Here is a 22,084-nt window from a genome sequence, read left to right as displayed (position 1 = left end):
ACACAGTGTTAGGTGATACAGTGAAGCAAATGAGATGCACCCATGGCCTCTCTGAGAACAAGAGATTGAAGGGGTCCTTTCTTAAGACCACTCTCTCTGAGTGAGGGTCTGAGAGGACAGAAGTGGTGGATGAGGGAGTAAAGATAAGAATGGCAACGGACAAGTAGTGTAAGATTTATGTGTCCACAAACAGCTAAATCATCATCCTCACTCACTGAGGCATTCTTTTATGTCCATGGCTGCCTGGTCCTGTGAACCAGCCTTTGGATAAGATAATAACAACAACACAGTGAATGTTTATTTATGTTTATTTAGCACCTATTATGAGCTAGACAATCTACTAGGGGTTTTACATACATTCTTTCTTTTAAACTTCCCTCAAATCCCATGAGGTTGGAACTCTGATGATCTTCATTTTGTACATGAAGAAATAATCTCAGAGAAGCTCAATAACCTGCTTGGGGTCACTGGCAAATTTGGGAATTAAACTCAAGGTCACCTGTGTTGCATTTTCTGGTTGGTAACATACTAGAGCATGTGCAACCCAATAAATGGTGACCATGATGATCAAGATAAGGAGACAGTCATGGGTTCCAGAGAGGTACCTTGAAGACATCCTTGTCTCCTTAGTGCCTCTCTCTGAATTCTTCCCTTAGTCTTCCCTCCCTCCTGGGACCACCAAATTACTATCTTTCTAATTCTTCTTTTGATTCTAGCTCGTCTAGTCAGGAGAAGTTGTGACAGTTACTGAGGAGAGGTTCTCATGATTCAGAGGCTCACTGAACCTCTATGCCTCACCCTAGTCTAGTGAGGAAATGTAGCTTTAACATACTCTCTAAGGAGCCAGGGGACTGGGTTTGAGTGCATTCATTTGTCCCTGATAACCGGACCTTGGCCAAGTCACTTGACCTCAGTGAGTCTTAGTGGATAATCAACACCTGTTCTACAAACACATCATATTCTCAGAAGGTGGCTGTGATGTCACCTCTTTCTACCATCTCCTCCCATCACATATTCTTTCTTAAGAGATTCTGCTTCCACTCTACTCCCTCAGTTATGGTCCAGAAGCCCAAAATAATAGCATCTTTTGGAAGAACATCTTCCCAAGGCTCTAAGCTTCTCTGGTATGTTCAGTGCTCTGTGTAAGTCCTTTCTTCCCTGAAAGCACAGTGATTTAATATGGTCCAGAAGTTCTCAAACTTGAGTATGCAGCAAGACCTATAGGAAAACTGTAAAACTCAGATTTCTGTGCTCCACTGCCAGAGTTTCTGATTCAGTAGGTCTGGAGTGGAACCAAGAATTTGCATGTGTAACAATTTACCCATTGATGCCAATACTGCTGGTCCTAACACCATTTTGAGAACCACTGGTATAGTCTTTTGTTATTGAACAAGCACTGCACAGCCAGGATGAATTGGTTAACCTACCTGAAGTTGCTGCTCAGCTCTTCTACTTTCTAGCTGAGCAAACTTGGGCAGGTCAATTTCTCTGAGCCTCAGTCTCAATCAACATTAAATGGAGATGATAACAATGCATATCTCAAAAAGTTATTGCAATGACTGGGGGCGTTCCTGCACATAGAGCCTTCAGTGTTCTACCTTGCCCTTAGCAAGTGCTCAATATTTGTGAGTTGTTAAAATTCCAGGGGTTTTAAAGCCCCTGGGATCAACTATCCTGCATTCCCCTCACTAGGCTGCACTGCACAACCCCCAGAAAAAAAAAACTATCATGACTATTGAATGCATCTCTATACCATGAACTTTCCAGAATGCAGGCCAGCTTCACAGTAAACCAGTAATTAGAGAATGACTCATTGTCAATCTCTGGGCTAGTGGCTAGACAACGTCGAGGCTATTTAGTTTTTTTCTGTAAGGAAAGAGCTCATGACACAATACTGAAAACTCAAAATTTGGACCTGGGTAACCTAGTGGGGTAACCTCAAGCAAGTTCAATACAATTTCCAGAGCTCAGGTTCCTCATCTGTTCAATGGGAACAATAATGTTCACCTCAAACTGAATGAGCTGTCAGCCTGTTTTGTGAGCTATGGTCCTGCTAGTTGTGAGAAATCCAACAGCTACCTAAATATTTGTGTCCATTACTGATCCAGGCAATTAAGGTGCCATGACTGATCACCTGAGTTCAGCCACTGCTCCCTGTCCCTTGACTGTGCTGCCACCTGGATTCTGTTATGTAATGAACCCTCATTTCTGAGGAAGACCAAGCTCCCTGTGTTTCCAGTGAATGCCATTGGCCGATGTACCTAGCTATGGGCCATTCCAAAAAAAGTGATGTTTTGCAAAGGCTGGATACAGCCACAAAGCTCACAGGAGACAAAGTCCATAATCATGTGCCCATTTTTCTTCCCCTTCTCCTCCAAAAGTCAATTACATTACTCACTAGTCATGCTTTGAAAAACCTCCAAAAATCCCACAGGAAAGCACCACAAATTGTTTTTATCATTTTTGTTCCATTTCTCCTGTTTGCTTAGTAATCCTGGCAAATAATTTTGTGCAAACAAAAACCTTTTAATTCTATTGGTTTTAATTCTTGCCTGTGACACTAAAGGCTCAATGTTAAGGTCCAGGGGTAGGTGGAAAAAGTGCTTTGGATTTAAACTACCTTATAAATGAGCTTATAACAAAATGAAAGAACACTTAGCAGTAATTTCTTTATTCATTTAAATAAATATGGAGTGCTTACTGGGTGGCAGGCACAGTTCTTAGCTGTTCAGAATATAACAGAGAATATAGCATAGGTTCTGTCTTCTTTTATTAATACCCAATCAAGGAATATTCTAGATGATAGAAATAATTAATGGCAGAGTATTTGGCCAGTAAACACTGGCTCTGTCACCTTCAGCAGTTTAATTTGAATTGGTCAATGTATGAGTACTGAAAAGGCAAGACTTTAAGAAGTTATCTACCTCTTGCTTTTTAATTTTTTTTTTTTTTACTGTGTCAGAAGAAATTATGACTTCACAAATAAGAAAACAAGTAATGGAAAATATTTCACCTATTTTTTAATTGGCTACATTAAACAGCTATTCATATGTTTATTTATTCCCTCATTCAATCAACAATTGTTTTCTGAGACTTTTTATCCACCAGGTACTAGAGATATAGCAGTGAATGAGACACCTCCTGCCCTCTAAGACCTGTTAGTCTATTAGGGCCAGATAATTACCATTCAGAATGGTGAATTGTAGGAAAACAAAAATAACAGGCACAAAATAAACAAGAATCGTAAAGCCTGAGTGTGCCTGACAATGTGGCTCACATATATTTGTACAATCCCAGGTACCTTACACATATTTGTGTAACTCTTTCAACAACCCTACAAAGGTGGGAAGTATTATGAACCCCGCTTTACAGCTGGAAAATTGAACCATGGACACATCAGGTCACACAGCATTTAAGTGCTACATTTGAGAAGGAAAACTTTGTAGTTTTTAATGACCGTATGTTGCTTCCTCAAGTAAAACTTCTTAGCATTAACTTAGAGGTTGAATGACAACTTAACTTTGCCATCAGCCTAGAATATCTTGACTTACAAATGTCCCAAAACATGAAACTTCTTATCCATTGGGATTCATTTCAAATATGAAAGAGTCCAGCAAGAGATTTTTTCCCAGGACTGAGTGCCCAAAAGGTTTAATGGCCTCACCGGGTGGTGGCCAGAGAAGCACATCATATAAAACAAAGACAACGGAAGGACAGAAGATTTGCTTCCTGCCCCAGTGCCGTCTCTCTCTGCCATGTGACCTCCGGTAAATTGTTGGAGCTTGGGTTCCCCTTTTAAATTCAATGGGGATTTCAATACCAACTTCAGGCCATCATTTAAGGGGGTTAGAGGTGAGTATGTTTATTTATTTATTGGTTTGTTCATTTATTTATTTATTTATTTTGAGACGGAGTCTCGCTCTGTCACCCAGGCTGGAGTGCAGTGGTGCGATCTCGGCTCACTGCAAGCTCTGCCTCCCAGGAGAATCAAGTGATTCTCCTGCCTCAGACTCCCGAGTAGCTGGGACTACAGGTGCATGCCACCACGCCTGGATAACTTTTTGTATTTTTAATAGAGACAGGGCTTCCCCATGTTAGCCAGAATGGTCTCAATCCCCTGACCTCGTGATCTGCCTGCCTCGCCCTCCCAAAGTGCTGGGATTACAGGCATGAGCCACCATGCCTGGCCATGAGTGTGGTTTCTAAGCTGCTATATGACCATTGAGCAAAAGTCTCTTGCTCCTCTAGACCTCACCATCACCATCCTCTGAATCTTGCTTTGTCCTTCTGAAAGAGTATTGTATGTCATGTAACCTGACTCCATATGAAAGCTATGTTTTTTATTACCATTATCAATACAGTCATCATCATCATCATCATCATCTCCATGAGGAGCTTTGACCCACAAATACCTCAAAACGTATTTACTGAGTGTAAGCTAGTCTGGGGCATCAGAATCCTTTTATTTTTATTTTTATTTTTTAACTTTTATTTTAGGTTCAAGGAAACATGTGCAGGTTTGTTATATAGGTAAACGCTTGTCACAGGGGTTTGTTGTACAGATTATTTCATCAGCTAGGTACCAAGCACAGTACTCAATAGCTATTTCTAATCCTCTCCCTCCTCCCACCTTCCACCCTCAAGTATGCCCCGGTGTCTGTTGTTCCCATTTGTGTCCATGTGTTCTCATCACTTAGCTCCCACGTATGAGTGAGAACATGCCGTATTTGGTTTTCTGTTCCTGTGTTAGTTTGCTAAGGATGATGGCTGCCACTTCCTTCTGTATTCCTGCAAAGGACAGGATCTCATTCTTTTTATGGCCACATAGTATTCCATGGTGTATATGTGCCATATTTTCTTTATCCAGTCTACCATTGGTGGGGACCTAGGTTGATTCCATGTCTTTGCTATTTTGAATAGTGCTGCAATGAACATATGTATGTGTGTGTCTTCATGGCAGAATGATTTCTATTCCTTTGGGTATATACCCAGTAATGGGATCACTGAGCCAAATGATAGTTCTGTGTTTTGGTCTTTGAGGAATCACCACACTGCTTTCCACAATGATTGAGATAATTCATACTTCTGCTAACAGTGTATATTTTTTCTCTTTTCTATGCAACCTTCCCATCATCTCTCTTGTTTTTAAATTTTTAATAATAGCCATTCTGACTGGTGTAAGGTGGTATCTCATTGTGGCTTTGATTTGCATTTCTCTAATGATCAGTAATATAGAACTTTTTTTCATATGCTTGTTGGCCTCATATATCTTTTCTTTTGAAGTGTCTGTTCATGTCCTTTGCCCATTTTTAATGGCGTTGTTTGGGTTTTTTTCTTGTAAATTGTTTAAGTTCTTTATAGATACTGGATACTAGACATTTGTTGGATACATAGTTTGCAAATATTTTCTCTTGTTCTGTAGGTTGTCTGTTTACTCTGTTGATAGTTTCTTTTACTATGCAGAAGCTCTTAAGTTTAATTAGATCCCATTTGTCAATTTTTGCTTTTGTGGGGCATTATAATCCTGAGCCTAAGGCTACATCATCAGTCACAGCCAAAAGCCCTAGAGAAAAAGGGAACTCTGTAGAGGTTTAGCCCAAAAGGGAAATCATCATCACAGCAGCAGCTGCTTTGGCTGACCTGGCATGAATGAACCATGTACTCTGGATAGGCACTTTACAAAAACCACAGAACTTTGCCAGCTTAGAGTTTCTACATTGCCCCACTGGCTCTCCCTGAATTACCACACCTGATGCTGTTCAATGATTCTGTGTGGGCCACTATGTTACCGCTGTCAGCTAAGGTAAAAATACAGTATTTGTTAGCATCATTCCAGTTTTACAGCCTTCTACCTACAGTGCTGTATTTTCAGGTTCTCTTACCTCCCTAGTCTTTTCACGCTGTCCCTGCAGGGATTTTTCTTTCTGCTATGCAGTCCAGGTCACTCCAGGCTTTCCTTGCTCTCTTCCATGCATGTCACAGACTGGCACTCTCCACAGCCTTAGCTCCAATTAATTCTTTGTTTTGTTTGATTTCCAGCCAACGGCCAGCAACTCTTTGGGTTTTACTCCTGGTTGCTTAAATAAATAAACCAAATGTTAATTTGTTGCTCATTGATTAAGTGCAGAGATCGTGTAACTGAAAATACTAATGATTTTCTAGGTATCCACACTAGCACAGTAATGGTGTTGGGTTTAGTTCGTGTTTGGTGTAGTGGAGGGAAGGGGATGTTCTTTCTTTAACATTTTTAATTTTGTTTCTTCCAATGGCCTGGCAAAGTAGACAGGACAGGAATTATTGTCTATATTTCACAGATGAGGAAGCCCAGAGACATTAAATAACTTGTTGAATGTCACACAGCTCAGAAAAAGATATCTGCAGCTAGAACTCAGTAAACCTGACTCCCTGCTCGTGAAACTGTTGTAGGTGGCTCCATTCCCCGTCATGTACTCCTGTGGAATAATAATAATCCTTTATGTGATGTATTAATATTTTCATAAACATTTTCTGTGTTTTTCAGAATGTCTTCCATGAAACAGCAGTTGGGTGAAATGCACTATAAGGAAAGGGTCCCAGTGGTCAACTGTGTGTAATATGCTGTATACTGCACCCACTTCTTGGAGAGTCAGTACATTGGTTAGTATGTGAAAGCCTCTGAGAAGTCCTGCAGCAGTGCAAGACTTGGAAATTAATAATTGACCCAGCGTTGTCCAAATATATTTGAGCATGAATAGACAAGAGTGAAAGCAGAGACACCATATTCCAACAATACAGACAAGAGACAAGAAGTGTTTGGGCAAAGGAGGATGGCAGCAGAGGTGGTAAGAAGCAACTGGATTCTGAACATATTTCAAATGCAGAGCTAACCAGATTTGCTGGTGGATAGGATATAGAGTGTAAGAAAATGAAAGAAGTCAAAGATGATGCTGAGATTTTTAGGCCTGATCAACACATGAACAGAATTTTCACTTCCTTCAAGAAGCTCTCCCTAGACTAGTAGCCCCACCCTTACCATCACAACCTCTTACCACATCAAATCCCTTGCCATCAGAGATTGCACAGTTTTAGTTATAGCTTTGTTGATGACGTTTTTGACAATGGCTGAGTTTATCATTTTTGCTTGCTATTGTATCTCCAGTGCCTAGCACATTGTAGGCACGCAGTAAATATTTGCTGAATGAATGAATGGACTGAGACTAGCATGTGGTAGTTGTTTAAATTGTAGCTACCATATTATTAATCAATCTAATATCCAGGTGATATTAATATTAATATGACTAATCAATTTAATATGCAGTGTGGGTCTGGAAAAAGGTGGAAGAGGAGTGACTGCTAACAGAAAACAAACAAAAAAATGATGGTCAGAAACCCCAGCTCTAATTTGAGTTATGCCCATATGTTTCTGAGTTGGCCTTGGGCAAGTCCCTTCACCTTTTGAGACCCATTCTTCTAATGCTATTCAAAAATAGATAAGACAATATGATTTTCATCAGCCCTGCACCTTGCTGTCCATGGGTCTAAGTGAAAGCAACAGCTTGTATCTTCAGTAATGTCATGCAGCACTCTTCAATGCAGAACCTGTCTGATTTAATGTTCCATTCTCTAGCACAATTTAAGTCCTTTAGGTACCTGGAAAAGGGTAATGCAATTGTTGCTGAAGTCACCCAGAAGACTTCCTGGAGATTTTCTTTCTTCCTCCTTCCAGGACCTTTAAGTAGCAGATGAATATAGTGGTGTGTGGTAGAGAGAAAAAAAAAAAAAAACTTTTACAGTTTGTACTACTCTAGTTCAATTGACAAGATTGCAATAGGAACTTGCCCCTTTCCTACCCCCTAAAGGACCACTGAGCAAAAGTCGCTCGCCACTCTAGACCTCACCATTCATTTGAATTTTGGTTTGTCCCTCTGAAAGAGTTCTTTTTCCTTCCAGTTAGGAATGCACACAAATACGTTTCCCATCTGGACCTTTTTTGAACCATTCTCCCTAAAAACCAGTCTTGGGTTCTTGAATCTGGCCAGCTTGCACGGACAGTAACCTCACCACAATGCATACACATGTCTACAAGTTTTCATTAGCTCTCTCAATGAGGGCTCTTTTGGGTAAGGCTGCCCAGAAAGTGATTTTCAGTTTCAATTCATTTATTTTTGTTTTCCACCTGGCTGCCCAGGGCAAACACCTACCCCAAGAGCTTCTCCCTCTGGGGACCATTCTGTCTATCATTGGTTGCCTTGGTACAAATGTTGCACATGTCTCCTAATGCTGAGGCCCTACTAGACTCTTTCTTTCCCCAGAAGAGGTCACTACCTGATTAGAAAAACAGTAGCTTTCATCCAACCCCCAGCCCCTCACTGCCACTCAATGCACAATTCTCCATGGCTAATAGCTAAACCCAAAAGTCACCCCATCTTTCCTGATGTTGTTACCATTCATTTTATTATCATTGTTCTGTGAAAAATATTCAGGGCATCTTATTACTTCCAGTCTTGTTTTTAAAATATTCCACCATGACAATTTTTTTAGTTTTCCTGTCAAAATGACCCTCTGCTGCTACTTAGCCTAGTTTATAGGTGAGAAGACTGAAGCACAAAGAGATGAACCAGCTTACACAATGACTATCGACAGCAAAGTTTACACGAGAATTTGTGTCTCCTGATAACATGTTCAGGTGTTGAAAAGAGAAGGTGGCAGAATTTTATTGGTTGAGCCATTCTTCTAAAGAAGGAGGGGAAAACTGGAACATGGAAACAATTCAAGGTGAGAAATGCCATCCTGTGAAAATAGACAGGAGGTGACTGGAAAGCCAATGGCTTAGCTAGAGGGCAGCTCAACATTCTTTCTGGCTTCAGGATTCCAGGATTCCTTAAAAACCAGGATTCCCTGGAAACTATGATACAAAGATGATGACAGCAGAAGACTTCACCAAGCCTTACAGTCAATCATGGGGACAAGATCAAAGGGTGAGCCAATGCACCATGGATCCTCTGTCATTGAATGAAGCACCTGGGACATGTAGTATATCACTCTGAGTTCTTGGTTTCAAGAACATATGGAGAAAAATTGGGGAAGAGGGGTTAGTGATTTATTGGAAGTTTATCAGAGGTTCTCAGCAACAGGACACTTAGAAGAACAAGAACTGTAGCAGTCTGGATGATTTAAGAGGAGGAAGCTCAACAATGATCTTGCAAGAAGAAGGAAGAATGTAGCCGAATACCACCACTGCAGCTGCCTGAGCTGTGAATACATTTTACGTAAGTATTTAGCTTTGGGACATATTCTCAGGTTTCAAAATCCCAGAAGCAAGAGTCACACAGTCAGGGTTCAAAATCTCTGAGGCAAGGTGGCAGAGGGATATAATGGGCCAAACTCTGGACATTTGCTAAACTCTATCAACCTAGGGATGAAAAGAGGGAGGATTTCAAGTCTCTGACATCTGTGATAAGTAAAGGCCACTATTCTCCAACCATACTGCAAAAAAGAGGCTCTGTAACAACAAGGAAGGAGTCTGCATGCTGGACAGCTCCCAAAATTACAATCTAGGAGAGCCCACTACACAGTAGGCTGGTATGCATCCCTGTAAGTTCAGTGGTTCTTCCAGAGCCCTAGAAGATCCAGAACACTATAGCATTCATGGTCGATATAAATAATAGCTATAATTTAGCAATCACCTACTGTAAAATGAGCAAAATAGGTACTAAATTCATATATTATCACATTTTATCTTCACAACAGCCCTGCAATGGGTATTATTAATTCTGCTTTACAGAAGAGGGACTTGAGGTTCAGAGAGGCAAGCTATTTCTACAGTCAAACAATTTGCAGGGAGAATTAGAACTCAAATCTAGTTTTCTGTGCAAAGCTGCAGCTCTTTCTACTACCTGATACTGTACTCTCCAGACTAGACTAGGCAATCCTGTATTTCTATAGCAACGACAGAAGAAGAAGGATGAAGACTCCACAGGAGCCAAGTTGGAAAGGTCATTTTTGATAAGGGTTTGAACCAAGTTGGTATCTGAAGTCATCCAAAAAATAAATAAATAAGAGGGAAGCAATAAACTACTGGAATAATCCCAACAGTGAATCACTTTCCATTTTTATGTGTTCTTATGTGGCTTAAACAATAAACAGGCAAGTATTTGTTGAGTAAGACAGTATTAGATTCTATGGAGGGTGAGAGAACAGATAAACCAGTATCTTTCTCTCTTTTCATTTAAGTATCTTGAAATCTTGTTGTTTTCCTATATGCTTAAAAAGATAACTAGCAATTTGAATTATATAAATTCAGATATTAAACAACAAGGGTCCTATGAACCTTTGTTGTCAGGGGAGTTTCACAAAAGCAGTAACACCTGAACTTCCCACTGAATACTAGGTTTGAACAAGTGAAATCGAGATAGGTGGGCACACCCGGAAGAGGACCACCAAAGCAAAGGCACAGACACAAGAGGAGATTGGTCTACCTGGAGCTGAGAGTTCATAATACCATGTATGGAGAGAAAGAATTAAAAAGCAGGTTCAGCCGGGGACAGCAGCATACAACTATAGTTCCAACTAACCGAGAGGCTGAGGCAGGAAGATCCCTTGGGCCTACGGGTTAAAATCTATCCTGGGTAACATTGCAAGACCCTATTTCTTAGAGGAAAGAAAAAAAGGGAAAAGTAGGTTAAAGGTATCAAAGCAGGTTGAAATAAGTAAATGCAGAAGTTTCTGAATCATAGGCAATGGGCCTTGACATTTTTATGACAAGTGATGGGAATCTGAAGAAGATATTTGAACTCATTAATATGTCTAGCACCTAATAGAATGTTCAGGCTCTACCAGGTATGTTTGCTAAGTGAGCGAATGAATGAATGAATGCTATGTATAGGATGTGCTAGCATGGACAGAGTTAAGAGTGTATTGCAATGGCAGTCTGGATGATATAACATGGTGTTGGTAGCTGTAGAAAAGTTATGAAAAGTTTGGAAGCAATGAAAAAGACATTATAAAAGGGAAAAAAAGATTCTATTCCACCATTGTTTCCTGAGTGGTAATTTACATGAAAACAGTAGGAAAAAATTCTTTTAATAACCTCTAAATTCCAGAACTCATAACTCTACCAGTGGAGCTCAAGATGCTTATACATCTCTCTGGCAGTCAAAGATCTAGTCAGGGGAAGAAAATGAGAAGCATATTTTTAAAAGCAGAAAGTAAAAATATTAAAATGTATGTTAAGCTTTGGAGGCAATATTTAACTTTTTCTCTAATTAGGTAATTGAAGCTCAATTCACTAATTGTCAATGGAGAAATGCAGGTCTTATTATTCTTGGTTTGCAGATGGGAATACTGAGGGTCAAAGAAGCCCAACATTTCACAATGACTTGATTCCAGGTACATTTATTCTAAGACCCGTATTTTGTTTTGTATTATCACATGTCACAGAAGACTCGAGGAAGAAAAGAGAAAAAAAGATGAGAAAGATTCAATTCTAGGAAGTCTCCTTAGTAGATGTCTCAGGAAATACATGATGGGACTGTATTATAGTGAGGACCCACAGTTGAGCATACATAAAACTTTTCTCTCTGCACAGGTATAGCACTCTCCTGCTTACCTAGGAGAATTTGCAGTGAATGATAATCCATTTTATCTCCCAAGAGTTGGTAAATTGATTTTGTTTGTTTGTTGCTTTTGAAATGCACAGACTGCATATATGTAGTTGGTGCTTTTTTACAAGGCTCTGTTGGGTCAATAAAGACCCTCCTTTTCCATTTCTCCTCCCTGCATTTTACAGCCATCACATTCCAGCAGACACTAGGGAGCTCTCACCCAAGCCAATAAGCCCTAGAATTACCTAAAGCTACAATCATTCCCATCAAATAAGGTCTTGCAGTTTGGAACAAGACCCATAGCTTCAGCAATTTGGCTTCTTGGCCAGGCCAAAAATGCTGATTTCCCCTCCCTGGAAGTTTTAGAAACCTGGGATGCACCATGGATGGGGTGCTCCTTGTGTTCTCTGCATCCTTCTTCATGACACAGGATCTGCTGAAGAGATGACTGAGGCTTCATGAAAGCTTTATGAGACACAGTGGAACAGAAAGGCTTTGAGCCACCGTCACCTTTGTAAAGTCCAGCTGCTGCCATCAGCTGCGCAATAAAAGCTGAATAGAAAGGTTGGCCACATCCCACAAGTAATGCTTCTTTATTGTGATTCATTCAGAAACACCGAGTTCCACTCAGAAGCTGGGGATAGTCCAGAGGCAGCCTCAACCAAAACTAGCTACTTCTTGGAAATTTTCACTGGAGAAACGTGCTTGAGTTTTAAGCCCCAACGGCTGGTTGCATCCCACTGGTCACTCCTGAGGTTAATATCTCTTCACCTGTAGCACTGACTGCCTTTTCTCCAGTCCCCTGCAAACCCACCATCCAGCCTTACTTCCCTACAAACAAACAAATAAACAAAAAGGCTTCTTTTTAAAACAAAAACCCAGAATTAATATGATGCATAAAAACTATTATAGCCAAACACAATGGCTCACACTTGTAATCCCAGCACTTTGGGAGGCCAAGGCAGGTGGATCGCCTGAGGTCAGGAGTTCGAGACAAGCCTGGCCAACATGGTGAAACCCCATCTCTACTAAAATTACAAAAATTAGCTGGGTGTGGTGGCAGGTGCCTGTAATCCTAGGTACTTAGGAGTCTGAGGCAGGAGAATTGCTTGAACCCAGGATGAGGAGGCTGCAGTGAGCTGAGATCATGCCATTGCACTCCAGCCTGGGCAATAAGAGCAAAACTCCGTCAAAAAAACAAAAAAGAGCACAAAAAACAAAACAAAACAAAAAACTATTATAGACTACATTGGCCAGACAGAATGCAGCAACACAGTGGTGCTCATTAAAGAATCATGGTCATGCCAGGATTTTGCTCTCATTCCTATAAGCAGCGAAAGTTCCCAGAGATGTCATTCTTCTCTTTAGCCAAGTTCACCGTACAAAAGTTTTCCTTTCTTATGTTTACTTAGAAGTTAAAAAAAAAAAAAGGGAAGAGGGAGATTGAAATTATTGCCATAGATTATTGGGAAAGAAACTTGAACTTGGTAAAGTCTTTTTGTAGAATAATTAGGGAGTATTCATCAAAACCTTAAAAAGTGCAGGCCCGTTAAACCAGAAACACCACAACTAGCTATTTATTCTGTGTTAATGGGCACAGAGCTAGGGATTGAGGCTACAGGGTTAAGGTGCTCCCAGTTTCATGGTAAAAATAGCAAGAGGCTGTGGATTATGGACATGGCAGCCCTGTGACTGATGACCCATAGATGCAGAAAGCAGAATGCTCCAGACTCTGTCCATGTGAGGAAGGCCATGCCTAGAAAAGCCCATGGGCACCCACAGCTTTGTCACAGTGCTAACTGCATGATTCTCAGTGTGCTTTCAGGCACCCCCATCGCTTCATGCCACTGCTCCAGAAATGGGAAGTGGCTGGCCTTGCTGTTGGAACTAGTTGAGACCTTTAAGACAAGAATCTCTAAGGGGATTCCCTGAGACCAAAACCAGACATTTCATGTAATCATGATCAGCTATTTTTCACTCTCTATCAGACCAGTGAAAATGAACAAAGTGGATGAAGGGAATCAAATGAGCCTGAACTTAATACAATGGAGCTGTATTGAGGCAGAGGCTGCCCTAAGACCCAATACAATGGAGTTCTCCCCCTCACTTTGTGTTTTGCCTCTTCTGAAAGCTCTCTTAGCTGAAGATATATACAAACACATACACACAGGCACTACTCATACACTCAGACACATACATCCGTGAATGTGCACAGATTCTCCTGAAACAAATACGATTTTAAAATATTAAAGGGAAATGACCTGTGCTACAGCAGCACTTTTCCTTCCAAGCCAAAATTGTATTTGAGTCATTGTCTGTGGCTCAGATGCTGTGTTACTGAGTGAGAATTTCATACGGCTGTGTGGGAAACTGGTCCATAAACATACTTGTTAAGAGCATTTAGCTTTCTGGCTCCAGTCATTCTGATGTCTGTCTTAGAATTGTGCCAGGAGCCAATGGTAGAAAAAGAAGCAGCGTCATTCAGCTTAATTGGGCAATGATTAGGACTTCCTCCAACAAAGAAAGTAAGCAGGGAAACTGTAGCTGACCTCCCTGGGGCTGTTTAGGGGTCCTGGGTCCAGGGACTACTTTACACAGGATAAATATAGCTGAACTTTCCTAACCTCCCAGCCTGATTTAATTAGTAAACACCTTCAAAGGGATCAAGCTGACTTCTGAGACAAAGTCTACCACACATTGCAAAGGTGGGCAAATAAATATTTAAAGGGCACATCCGTGTAGGTGGAGGGGGGAGGGAAATAGATTAGGAACAGTAAGAAAAGATATGAGTTAACTTTGGGAGTTCTGTTGTGTAACTGCCCTTGACCTTGCCCCTTCCAGTGGCTAAACTTGCCCTTTCTCCAGGGCTTTTGTGGGACCTCTTCACTAGACACAGCCACCCAGCCTGAGAAAGAACTATCCCAAAATATGGATTCATTTAACCTTATTATAGTTGTGGTCAGAGTTCTGCTCACAGAATATTTCAATTGTCTTGAATGTCAGGGCTGAACATGATCTATTTAAAGGTCTAGAACTAAGCACTGCTATTTAGCAAACTTGTATTAACATGCAAATCACTACTAAAGTGTGTTTTGTTTTGTTTTAGCTAGCAATGATATAACCTAAAGGACTGACTCTTCAATGGTGGTGTTTCAGGAAATGCCAGCCGTTGTCAACTGCACCTCTGCAGAAGACCAGCCCTGTCTATAGCATTTCCAGACACTTTATGCTTTTTCAGTGGCTTTTAGCCAATTATCACATAGTTCCCCACCACATTGTGGTGGAACAGCAACTAACAAGACTTCCCAGTTCACACAAAGGCTCTGAAAGAATCAAAGTGCATGCCACACAAATGAACTACCATCAGTTCCACCTCCACTGTTAACACTCTGGAGAACTTGGGATAGAGAGATTTTCGTAACGGGATTTAAATCTAGGAGTCATACTTGGAATTGGAGTTCAATTTTCTGAAGTGGTTCAGATGGGAGACCAATATGAGCTTCTTAATTATTTTATTTCACATATCAGAAGGGAGATGAGGCAGGGGAGTGAAGAATACCATTCTGGGAGCACCTGCTGAATTCCAGGTATGATATTCTAGGAACGATATGCTGCTGCCCATTCACTGCCTCACTTAATCCTCATGGCAAACCTGAAAAGTATGTATTATTATTCCTATTTTGCACAGAAAGCTGAGGCTTAAGTACATCAGATGGGCTACACGCAATCCAGTCTGTTTTGTTTTGTTGTTTGATTGGTTCGTTGGTTGTTTTTGTTTGTTTGTTTTATTTTGTTTTTGTTCATTTTGCTTTATCATTTACACATTGATTGTTCATTCTGCTTTATCATTTACACATTGATTGTTCATTCAGCAAAAAATTGTAAAATACTCAAAGACAGTAACTTTGTCTAAATTCTTTCCTCTCTATTCCCAACATTCATCTGACTGCTAGACTCATATTCATTCATTTATTCATTCAAAACATATTTATTAGACAATAGGAACACAGAAGTGAACAAAACCAAAAAGGTGCTTGTTATTATGAAGCTTATATTTTAACAGAGAAAGACAATCAATTAAATAAATAAGCAAGTTAGAAGTAAGAAAGAAAGGATGGAAGGAAGATAAGAAGGAAGGGAGAGAGGGAGGGAAGGAGCAAGAGACAGAGGAATAAAAGAAGGAAAAAGGGAAATTATCAGAAAGTGAGGTGTATCATGCAGAAAACTGAGATTGGAAGATGTGATGGAGAGAGGCTGGATGATACCTCAAATTGGGTATTCAGAACAGGATTCTCAAAAAAGGAGAACTTCAAACTGAACCTGAATGACAAGAAAGAGGAAGCCACAGAAAATCAAGGGGAAGATGTTGTAGCCAAAGAAACTACAAAACCCTGAGATGGGAAAGAACTTTAAGAGCTAAAAAAACCGAGAAAAAATGAATGTGGCTAGCGAAGGTCAGTGATTCAGAGAAAGAGTTACACAAGATGATGTCAGAGAGATGGTTAGGAGCCAGGTGACATAGGACTTTGTAAGCCACAGTAAGGATCATTCATCAAATATGTGTTGAATGAATAAATGCACAGCCTTGGAGCACTAAGAGAATGTGAGTACCAGTAGCCTTTTAAGGAATTTATACTTGAGTCAGAAAGACAAAAGAAATCCATGTCCACTCATTCAAGAACTATTTCCTGAGGCCCTATGGCATGCTGGGCAATGTGGTTGATACAGGGGCACCAGAGTGAATAAGCCATACTCCTGGCCTTCTACCAGTTCACATGTTTAAGGAAAGAGACAAGACCATGATCAGAGTAACAGGTTTTTAATTTGACAAAATGCTATGTGAGTACATGGAAAACATCTAACAGCCTGGAAAAGAAGTCAAGGAAAAGCAAAGACAGCATATAAATTACAGTCAAGATAAAAAATTCAGAAATGCGTTGGTCCCTGTAGGCTAGAAAGGTCAGAGAAAATTGTCACAGAGAAAATTAGACTTAAGCTGGATCTCCAGGAGCAGAACTTGTTGGTAAGAGGGAGGAATTCGAGATCGAATAACAAATGCACACAGGTTTAAATCAAAGGTCAGCACCTTGGTGAGGCATACAAACCTCCCCCAGCCTCTGCTTCTCCTAAGCAACACCTGCACTGCACACACACAAAAGCTCCCATGCTCATCCTCCCTCTCTGCTGAAACACAGCTGAAATGACCTACTATTCATCCCCTAAATTACTTGATATCTTGGTCACCGGGAAATGAAGGTCTGATTCTCATTCCAGCTACAAAGACTATGTACATCTTGCTGATGGTTGAACATCCCTCAGGATACAGAATTCCTAATTTCACCAGTTCTTCTTCCTCGGCAAAGAGATTCCTCCTTAAATGCAACAGAAGTCTACTTTCTTGGTGCAGCTATTCCTTGATCCTAATTATTTTATGTTTTTTTTAATCCTAATTTTAATCTCAGCAGTACGTTGGCCAACTATTTCTGGGTACGAATCATTATCACAACCTCAGAGGCATGTACAATAAGCATTAATTTCTCACTTATGAAGGTATGGGCTAGCTGGGAAGGCTCCGGAGCATGCTGAAGGGTGGTGGGAGGTAGCTCTGTTCCACGTTTCTCACCTTCTCTGGGAGCAGTGGGCCAAGTGGGCTAGGTTATTACAGTGATAGCAGAAGTATAGGAGAATGAGTGGAAACATGAGATGTTCCTTATGGGGCCAGAACTGGCACTCTATAACATCTACCTACATTTCACTGGCCAAAGCAAGCCACACATCTAATCCCAAGGTAAAGGGGAAGGAAAGTGCATGCTACCTGTTATAAGGCTATGACAAAATGGATGCAATGGGGCAAGAATTGCAGCTAAATATTCAACCAACTACAGAGGTTACAAATTATTCAACTCACTTTTCCTACTAATTTCAGATCTCAGAAGGTGGAATTCATGTTCCTAAAAACATCTTTACTTTTCAAGCTAAGCTTTCTCAACGCCTTGGTTTTCAGAGCCTTTCTCCCCACCCCGATCGGAACACATTTTAGTTTGCAAACATTTGTAGCCAATGTTTATGAATGTTTCTAGCAATCAAATGTGGTCATGGTATTGTCTTCCAGAGTGGCTTTGCCAGTGCAAGTCAATGGGTCCATCTGCTAGGATTTGATGCCTAACAAAACATTACAAAAGTTAGCTCACACTTCTAGAAGTCAGCTTAGGCAATTCTTCTAGTCTGGATTGGGCTTGGTGATTTCATGCATCTGCATCAGCTGCAGATCAGCTAGAGATTGGCTGGTCTAGGGTGACCTGGGCTAGAACAGGTGGGATCTCTCTCAACACTATTTGTCTTCTTCCAGAAGGCTAACCAGGACTTATTCACATGGCTTGTTCCACAAGTTCGAGAATGGAGACTGCATGCTTGAAAAATGGGCTCAAGTGACACAACCTCACTTCAACCATATTCTAATGGCCAAAGCCAGTCATGAGGCCAAACCAGAATAAATGACAGACTGAACCTCATATAGGAGAAGGTGGAAAGTACAGTGGTCATTTCTGCAATTCCACAACAGAAGTATTCCGTACTGTATGTTCATGAATGCATTGAATGTAATAAGCTTGCCTTGGGTTTTGGCCCATGCCACACTGTTAACTCAGAGAAGTCAATAAAAAACCTTAGACTTTTTTTTTTTTTTTTTTGAGACAGAATCTCGCTCTGTTGCCAGGCTGGAGTGCAGTGGCATGGTCTCAGCTCACTGCAATCTCCACCTCCCGGGTTCAAACGATTCCCCTGCCTCAGCCTCCTGAATAGCTGGGAGTACAGGTGTGCACCACCACGCCCGGCTAATTTTTTGTATTTTAGTAGAGTCGGGGTTTCACCATGTTGGCCAGGATGATCTCAATCTCCTGACCTCGTGATTCGCCTGCATCAGCCTCCCAAAATCCCGGGATTACAGATGTGAGCTACCGCACCCAGCCACAATCTTAAGACTTTTAATGATGAACTATTGTCAACTAAATTCATATTACACTTGTATTTATGCAGCTGATTAGAACCAAATTGCAGCCCTTCGTATTCAATTTCATCTCCATTGCTTCAGCCAGCTTTGATCCCTTCATATCTCTTCTTGTAGCAATCTTTTGATTCCTGTTTAAATCAATTGCCATATTCTGAATAACCTCTTCATGTATTTTCTTATCATAGTTGATGTAAGAAATAAATTGATATTGTATTGGTTCTATCAACAATTTAAGGACAGGGATAACCACATTTTCTAGTCTTCCTGCATATCCTATGGCAGCCATCACTGTTCTGAGCACATAGCTGGTCCTTGGTTACCTCATGAAGTTATATAAGAATGAATCAATACCCAAAACAACACAATTCCAATGGGGTAAATCAGTAGTTCTTGAATTCTTCTTTTTTTTTCAGTAAAGTTCTTCTTAAGATAAAATATTTTATGAAAGTCCAACATGAAAGGCAGATAAACATAAGAAGACATTTCTGAAATTTTTTCTACTTAACTTTTTCCATCCTTATCTCCCATAAGATATCTGAGGCCTCCTCAGATGCCATGGAATAAAATTTGAAAAATACTGGATGAAGTCAACATTTTTCAAACTTTTCAAACTTAACCCTCAGTAAGAAATGCATTTTACATAGTGACCCAGGACACACTAACATATAGATAATTGAAACTACCGCTCTCAAGACTACTTCACCCTAAGTACAACACAATCTCATGTTTTCTATTCTACTCACCTCATTTTTTGAATGTCAGCCATGAACTACTAAATTGATTTTATAAGCCACTAAACAAGCAATGCCCCATAGTTGGAAACTATTAGACTAGATGATCTCTTGAAGAAGTCTTTCAAGTTTTAAACTCTATTGGCCTATGGTTCTACAACTTCTGTATCCTCAATTTCTATTGTTTATTCCCAGGGCAGAGAAGGAGGTGATGGTCACCTCCAAAAAGAGCAGAAGTTAAGTTGTAGTTAAGCCACAATCACGCTACCCAAGTGCATGAAGACCACATAATCTCGTGGGCATGAATAAAATCAATGGATCACTCTTGAGAGGAAAGCTCACTCTGGAGTCAGACTACCTAAGTTTAAATCCCAGTTACTCAGGCTTATTACTTAACCTGCTTGTCAATAATTACCTTCTCTGAAATTTATGCCTAATAATTGTTACCTACCATGCAGGGTCATTAATAGGATTAAATAAGATAGTGTATAATGAATGTAGCTCAGTGCCAGGAAAACATGAAGTGCTCCAAGTTCTCTAGTATTGATAGGAAGTAAACGGTTATTTATTTATTTTTTTTGCAAAGAGTGAGCTCAATTATCAAGACCAAAGATGTATAAATTACTCCCCGCTCCCACTGTCTGCTTTAATAAGCAGGGAGATGTAGGTTCAAATTCTGTCTCTGCCACTGACAAGGTGTGTGGTCTTAGATAACTCACACTTTCTGAGCTTCAAGATCCTCAGCTGTGAAATGGAAATAACAAAACCTATCTGATAGAGTTGCTAGGAGGATATTAGGAATAATGACAAAACAACGAATATAAGACACCTGACCCAGGACTTGATATACAGTAAGTGCTCAAGAAAAAGAGTGTCGGTAGAAAGAGAGAAACACCCTAACAAAATCTGGCCAAAAAAAAAAAAAAAAAAAAATCAAAGTGCTTTGAAAAGCAACTGTTGATATTTTTAAATAATGAAAGAAATAATCACAGCCAGATCGCATTGGTTATTTTAACTGTGATGCATTGCTGTAAAATGCAGAGCCCTACTAAGAAGTTCCAGCAACATAAAGTTGTGGAATTAATCACTCTATCACGTGTGTGTGTGTGTGTGTGTGTGTGTGAGAGAGAGAGAGAGAGAGAGACATCTGTTTGGCTCAGAAAACACAATCATCTTCAGTGTGCAACACAATGTGCTGAGGTTACAGGATAAATAGGGCAAGTTCCTGTCATCAAGAAACCTATACTTTATCAATATCTCATCTCCCTCTCTGTCTCTCTGAAGCTCTGTCCTCTTTTTATTTAGCACTTACTAGGTTATAGGCACTGTGCCAAGTATTTTACATCACTTCACCTAATTCTCATAGCAACCTGATCAGATAGGATCTGTTATTCACATTTCATAGTAAAGAATCCCGAGGCCACGTAACTGTTCAGGGGCAGTGCGAGGATGTGAACTCAGGTTTCTCTATTAGCCCCTGGGTCCTCCATAACTTCGTGTAGGAGCACAAACGTGTGATACCTTTCCTCGTCCTTCCTTGTCATAAGGATGGCACCCCTATAACAAAAGGATGACAAGAGAAAAGCATGATAATTTTTTTAAATGAAAGTTTGATGTGACATAAGAATCTTCAAAATGAAGACCCAGTGAGCTACAGAAAACTATTCATTTTTATGCTTAGATTCAATGAAGAATGGACTGCCATGTAGAAATGTGATCAGGCCAGAGGATATGATCTAATGGTAACAGCGGGGATCTCAGCATGATCTGTCTGTTCCTATTCTTCTTGGCCTCTCTGGGTGGCATTTCTTCCTCCCAGGTTTAGGGTAGGATTCCTCCGAAATGAGAGTCTGATGACCTACTATACAATAAGGTAGGGCAGAGAATTTCGTTTTAGCCAGCTCCTCCACAGTAAGGTGGGAGAAAGTTAGTGTAGCATTTCTTGTTTCTGTGGCTGGTTCTGGGCAAAAAAGAGGAGTGGGAGCAGAAGTTCAAAAGGATCTCACTTCTATGAACTCCCTATGTCCTTCAGCTCAAAGTACTCAGCAGGCCATGGTGCCATACTTTGGAGTATGATGTTCTAAACGCCAACACTCCCAGTTCTACTCCTATGAATTGATAAGCATAGATAGAAAGTTCACCAGATATAACATAAAATACTAGCTATGTGGTGCCTCTCTGTGTAGATCATAACAGCATAGGGTAGGAGCTGAGAACATGGATTTCAAACTCGGCTAGATCTAGGTTTGAATTCTTGTGGTACCACTTAGCTCTGTGGGGAGAGAGAGAGAACTGGATTGAAACATGATATAATATAAAGTTTACATAAATACACACACACCATACACACACACACAAACACACATACATGCACATACCACCACCCCCATAGGCTCACTGTGAAAGGTACCTTAAGAGAAGACTGAGAAGATCTAATTCAATCTCCTTACTTTGCAGTGGAGAAAATCAACCCTGGGTGGGGACAAGGGCACAGTGGATTTCCTGCCAGTGCTCCCACAGGGAGGGAAAGACTGTCACCATTGGTACCCCAAGCTCCAGCCCCTCAGCCCTGTGCTTTTCCCAGCACTGCATCCCAGGAGCCCAAATTTTCTATAAATGTGTCCAAGTTTTCAAGTGGTTACTCCTGAGGTCAAAGGAAATGGCCATCCCAGATAACGCAAAGTCTTGAAGAGGAAGAAAGTTCCTCTCATTCTGAGATTTTCCTCTATCTGCCTCATAGAGGTCAAGAGAAGGGCAAGGGA

At 40.6% G+C, this 22,084-nt stretch overlaps 1 protein-coding gene across 1 annotated transcript in view; it reads right to left on the bottom strand.

The window, feature by feature from the left end:
• The window catches only part of LOC129486815 (uncharacterized), a 225,527-nt gene that overhangs the window by 66,820 nt on the left and 136,623 nt on the right, over nt 1-22,084 (bottom strand). The window contains exons 14-15 of the mRNA XM_063642973.1: nt 7,630-7,708; nt 5,883-6,077 (exon numbers count right to left, since the gene is read on the bottom strand). The gene's annotated coding sequence lies outside the window, so the exon portion shown is untranslated. The remainder of the gene's footprint in view (nt 1-5,882; nt 6,078-7,629; nt 7,709-22,084) is intronic.

Source organism: Symphalangus syndactylus, chromosome 7 (assembly GCF_028878055.3).
Source record: "Symphalangus syndactylus isolate Jambi chromosome 7, NHGRI_mSymSyn1-v2.1_pri, whole genome shotgun sequence".
NCBI lineage: Eukaryota > Metazoa > Chordata > Mammalia > Primates > Hylobatidae > Symphalangus > Symphalangus syndactylus.
The sequence above is the reverse complement of the archived record's forward strand: the minus strand, read 5'-3'. Positions and strand labels throughout refer to the sequence as shown.